This window comes from Pteropus alecto, unplaced genomic scaffold, assembly GCF_000325575.1.
Source record: "Pteropus alecto unplaced genomic scaffold, ASM32557v1 scaffold95, whole genome shotgun sequence".
Classification (NCBI taxonomy): Eukaryota; Metazoa; Chordata; class Mammalia; order Chiroptera; family Pteropodidae; genus Pteropus; species Pteropus alecto.
In genome coordinates, this window is record NW_006441071.1 from 18212939 (window position 1) to 18218938 (window position 6000).

The 6000-nt window shown below is 37.3% G+C and overlaps 1 protein-coding gene and 1 pseudogene across 1 annotated transcript in view; both read right to left on the minus strand.

Annotated features, from left to right (window-relative positions):
- Nucleotides 1-6000, minus strand: part of TRPM3 (transient receptor potential cation channel subfamily M member 3) — a 497328-nt gene that overhangs the window by 347184 nt on the left and 144144 nt on the right. The window lies entirely within an intron of this gene.
- Nucleotides 2685-2800, minus strand: LOC112485068 (annotated as a pseudogene).

Here is a 6000-nt window from a genome sequence, read left to right on the forward strand (position 1 = left end):
CTCCTTAAAAAGCAGCCCTCTGCCAAGTTTTGGCTTCTGTTTGTTGTTGTTTAAAAGGTAAACACAATTAAGAAAGAAAATAGCAAGTCTTTAAAAAGTGCAGCTGAATATTTATGTTTTCCCTCAGAGACTTCTGGGCTTATTTCTGAAGATCTTTCTTTGCTGCTGAACATCATAATAGTTAAACATCACCAAAATAACTGCTGCACCATTCTGCCTTGGAAAGAGAGGAATATTTTCATTTCATAAAGTCCATCCCTTTCAGATTGTCGTAATCTCTCAAAGTCTGAATACCAACACTATAATTTTCTCTCCCATCGCTGACACACACTTTTGTTCTGAAAATTCCATGTTAGCAAGCCTTACTAGGCAGTTGGGTATAGCTATGTGATCCATCTTAATTGCTTTACCCTACATAAGCAACTCTATGGACGATGGAACCCTTAAATGAGTTAATAAATCGTTTGGACTTGCTCGCTCCTCAACTATCTGAATTTGTTTTGCCAGAGAGGCAACTCCAGCCCTTGCTTGTATATTAGTAGAATTCCCCTAAAAATCTCTTAGCACATTTCAAGTCTGCTAATTCACTTGATTCTTGTTTGTGTGTGTGTATGTGTGTGTGTTTCATCTTTCTAATTTCATACCCATGTGGAGCCACAGCTACAGCTAACTCTAATAAAAGTAATGTCTGAATCAGAAACTCACCGTGTGAGACAACTTATTTCAAATTCTGAACAATATAGAAAGGGCAAAGAACAGAGAGGAGAGTTAATGATTAGCATCCCAGCTCTGCTCTGAACAACATTCAGGCTTCTTGTTAACCAAATAACTTCTCTCGGCTGCCACCACGTGATAGTCCCTACAATCCACAGAAACAATCTATCCAGGAGTCACGGCAGCTTATATAATTAATTGCCCATCACAAACAACTTTCTTTATATCTCGTTAAGATTGGAAATCCCTTTGGGACACCTGGAAGATTGTCTGGATACGTAGTTCCCAGATCTCTGAATATCCCATATTTTAAAGTATGATGTTGATTCCTAGGAAACCAACACCTGCACGTAACCTCTGCTCCAGCAAGAATATTGAGAGGCGAGAAGAGTTGCAGGTCTTTTTAGGTGGCTGCTTTCCCATAGCTAGGCAAACAACCACTTGAAACAAGCTGAGGCTGTGCTCACAAGTACAAATGTAGGTGGTCATGTGGTTGGTCTCTCACACATACACATAACACACACAGAGACAAGGAAACAAAACACACGCCCCACACCCTGCCCAGTGATAGATTCAACATTCTCTGCATGAGTCTCCTTGTCTCTATGTTTTTCTGACCACTGCTCTGCCTTTCACTTTGTGCTTTGCTTATATCACTCCTCAGACTGCAGTGTTCAATGGTTCATGTTGTGCAGGATAAACTTCAAAGAGTATACATAAAAACGTTCTCAATATGGTGCTGACTGTAGTAGGGCCACCCTACAGACATCCAGGTCCTATTCCCCAGAACCTGTAAATATGTTACCTCACCTGGCAAAAAAGGCCTTGCAGATGCGATTGAGTTAGAGATGAGAAGATAACCTTGGATTATTCTAGTGAGTCTAATGTAATCACAGGGCCCTGATAAGAGGAAGACAGGAGGTTCAGAGTCAGAGAAGGAGACGCGATGACATATTCAAAGATTGGAGTAATGTGCCCTGAAGATGAAAGTAGGGCCATGGACCAAGAAATGCAGGTTGCCTCTAAAAGCTAGAAAAGCCTGGGAAAGATTCTCCCCTAGAGCCTCTGAAAGAAATGCAGCCCATTCTGGACTTCTGCCTTACAGAACTATTAGATAATAAACTTGTATTGTCTTAAGCCACTAAGTTTGTGGTTGTTTTTATAGCAGTAATAAATAGAAAACATTCACCTCTAACCTATCTCTCCTCATCTTCCTGAATTCTTGGTTAAAGCTGTGATTTTCAGCCAGGATGTTTTACAGTTTGTCTGCAAACCCTATTCACCCTCCAGGAGTATCTTCAATCTCATCTTTTTTCCAACCAAGTGATTCCTACTTTCTTTGAACCTCTCTAGTAATTATTCTGAGACTACTTTAAATGTCCCCTGACTCATAAGGCAATATTATGGCATTTCTACTACTACTTTGAACTAATATGTAACTTTCTATGGTTAGATTTTTGTCTTCCTTCCCAATCCAATTCTAAGTACTCTGAGGATGGGGCTTATGTCATATTTCTGTTTTTTCTCATAGTCTTTAACATGATATCATGCATAAAGAAAGCACTAAATAGATATTTGGTAGTTTGTTTTTTTGTAAACTGAGACATTAAATAATGCTGTAGGAGGATTTATCTGTAATAATCCAAATAGCCCTTCTTACCAGAAACTTCATAGGATTAAGCCTAGCAGTGGGTTTTCACAGAGGCTCTCTAGATTTCCAAAGCAGCATCATAGAATGACTCAACAGGGCTGTGATTATAAGTCAGCAATAGACGATAAAGAAATAGGTCAAAATAATATAAAGATGAAAAAGTAAGAGATGATAGTAGAACTAGAGAGGGCACCAAAGTCCCCCAAAGCACTTTCCCAGATAACATGACATGTTCTAATGCAGGTGTAACACAATAAAAATAGATTTAGGCTTTAAATTGCAGGGCTTTTTAAAAGTTATTTTATATTATTATTATTTATGCCTACAGCACCTGGTTTTCCTAAGTGGTCTCCCATCCAAGTACTAACCAGGCCCAACCCTGCTTAGCTTCTGAGATCAGACATCAGGCTTGATCAGGGTGGCCTGGCCATAGACCATGGACAGTGGCTCCACTAGTGCATGAACCCAGGACCTTCTGCATGTAAAGCAGAAGTGCTAACCTCTACGCTATGGAACCACATCCTAAATTTCAGGGTTTTGAATGAGACATTTATGTGGCCAGTGTCCTCCAAGATTGACTGAACACCAGATCGAAGACATTTCCCAATAGGGTTAGAAGGAAGAATGTTGTAGACTTTCCCATTATTGTCTAAACCAAGAACCTCTCCAATGATAACTTGAAATTTATAGGTAATAACCTTCACTAAAGAATTATAGTAAAAAATGACAGAATCTGCTTGTATCAGGGGCCTGCACACCAGCAGTTAAGAACCCACATTCTGGAGATGAATGGCCTAGGTTAAAATCCTAACTCCATCTCTTAGAGGTTGAGTAAACTTTCAAGTCTTTCTGGCCTCAGTCCCTCATCTCTACAATGGGGATAATATGATTCAGCTGTGGTGAGGATTAAATGAGGTAATGTATGTGAAGTGATAAAATACAATGGGGATAATATGATGTCCTTATTCAGCTGTGGTGAGGATTAAATGAGGTAATGTATGTGAAGTGATAAGTAGATTGCCTGCCATAATTGCCTGCCTTATTCAGCTGTGGTGAGGATTAAATGAGGTAATGTATGTGAAGTGATAAGTAGATTGCCTGCCATAATGAATCTGCATGAAAGATCATATGTAATTATTGTTATCTCTAAAAACCTGCTTGGTTCATTTCTATAATCTTTTGAGATACGCACCAATTGGGCCTGCTTGGAAATGAATAAAGGAGGAACTGCTTGCTGCTCCATAGGAGAAAATAGCACAGAGAAGAATTAAATGCCAGGATTGGTGTGCATTTTTTTAACCTTAGACCTCAAGGCAAGGTCAGGTCTTTCAAATGTTTCCAAATCCATCCCATCCTGTTACTAGCATTTCTAGATATGTACACACTGCTTATGAACACAGAACTGGGTGGAATAAAACACTCACTTTTTCTGGCAATTGGTTGGAACCCATGCACCTTACATGTTACACAGCTCCAACATCATTACCATAACCACAGTACAGCATCATTTCCCCCACTTTACAGACACGAAAATGTGCCTCAATGAAAGAAGCCAGATACCAAAGAATACATAGAATTTGTTTCCATAAAGCTGTTTAAAAGAGAGCACAACACTAAATTATAGTGTTAAAGTCAAGAGTAGTTACTCTGGAGAGGACAGAGGGGAAGTGATCGGAGTGGGCCCAGGATGAGATTCTGGTGGGCTGGCAATGGTCTGTGTCTTGATTTGGGTGGTGGCTACACAGATTTCTTTTGGTGATAATTCATTGCCTATCTATTGCTATTTCGAGTAGTTTTTACAAGTCAACTAAAATTCTTACAAAAATGAGGCTCTCAAGGGTTAAATAAGCTATCTAAGTTCGCGTGGAAATGTGTGGAAGAGTAGTAATTCACACCCTTGTTTCTCAGATTAGTCCCCCAAATCTATAGTCTTACTCAGGTTCTGCTGTATTTAAAAGGGGTGAATAAAAAATGTCTTCTACATTGATAATAGACCATGTGTTGGTTTAGAAAACTTCTTTCTGGAGTCAGAAATAAATGTTTTTAAAGCAAGATTCTTTTTTTTTATTGTTTTTCAGCTAATGAAGGACAATTATGACATTTACAATCCTATTGCTTTTGCAAAATGTGTTTTTTTCTGGTAGTGTCTTTTTGGGATTAGAGAAGTTTCTAACCTGTTTTAAATGTCATAGTGTTTTATTGGCAAATCAGTGAAAACAAATCAATTTAATGCAGTGAGTTCTGTGTTCATAAGAAAGTAAAATTTCTGTTTATCTAGAGTTATCATTTTGAAGTAGTATGTCCTTCTTGAGTATTTGCCATCATTGTTTTTATTCTTATTATTTATCCCAATTATGAGTATACATATATATACATATATATATTTCTTGCTTTTTGTCTGTCTCTTCGACTAGACCATAAATCCAAAGAGGGCAGAGTATATATCTAGTGCCCAGAAAAGAAAATAGGCTTAAAGAAGAGGTCTGAGTGAATGAATGCTTAAATTAATGAATGAGTTAACAGAGAGTAAACAATAACACGAGTTTAAAAACTACGAGCGATTTTAGTAAATGACAGAAGTGCATTACTAAAGTGAAGGCGACAATTTCACTATCATTTACATTTTTTCCTCGTGGTTTCTCATTCTGTTCTATTTACCCACATGACTAGTGTGGATAAAAAGCATTTACTGGGCAGTTACTAAATTCCCAGCTCTGTGTATGGGGTGGAATAATCTGGTTGAAGAGCTCATGGACAAATTTCCAACTATATTCTGAACTGAATAAAAATAACCATTAGTTGAGTCAGAGCCACAGGTATAATTCCTATCCTTGACTACTTTTCATAAATCACAATTTGGATTTGAGTATTGATAGTGTAATTAACTATAGGGTAATCTTTCATGTTTCAAAGATTCTGCTTAAGTGTCTAGTTCTATTTAGGAGAATCATGAGAATTTTCAAAATCAAACCAATTCTGATACTTTCCTATTATTTGGAGCAATAGAAATTTGCATCAACCTATATATTTCTGCCTAATTTTAATTCTTTGTCTATAGTATAATGAGCATCACATTTAGCTTGTGGTTGTTTTTAAGTTAAAAACTAGTAGCTGACACAATCACTTTGTACCCATACCCCATTGTTGCTGATCTTGCTAGTCTGGTTCTCTAACTCACTTATCCTTTACTGTGTAACTCCAGCTTCTCCAAGGATAGCTACAGTCACACCCTCAAGCTATCCTTTATTTTTGAAATTCACAGTATAAGTGGCTCATGGGCATTTTCTTCTAGAACATATAACTTTCCCATTGGTGCATTAGCCAGAAGGCCAACGGGTGTCTCACTTGCAAGAGAAGCCCTGAGCATATTTATTACATTTTAAGTTGAGTAAACATTGTACTTTGATTTTACAACTTCGATAAGGGGTCCCCACTAACAAATAATGTGCTAAATTTCATTTACAAATGTTGAATTTCAAAACTTTTTTTTGAGAAAGTGATTTTCAATAGAAACTCACAGATTTCAATATACTGTAAAGTGTTAAAAGCTAAAAACTATCAAGGACTCATACAGGGAGGAAAGAGATTATTATTATTTTTTTTTGCAGTTGTATTTTTTAAAAGATATATATATA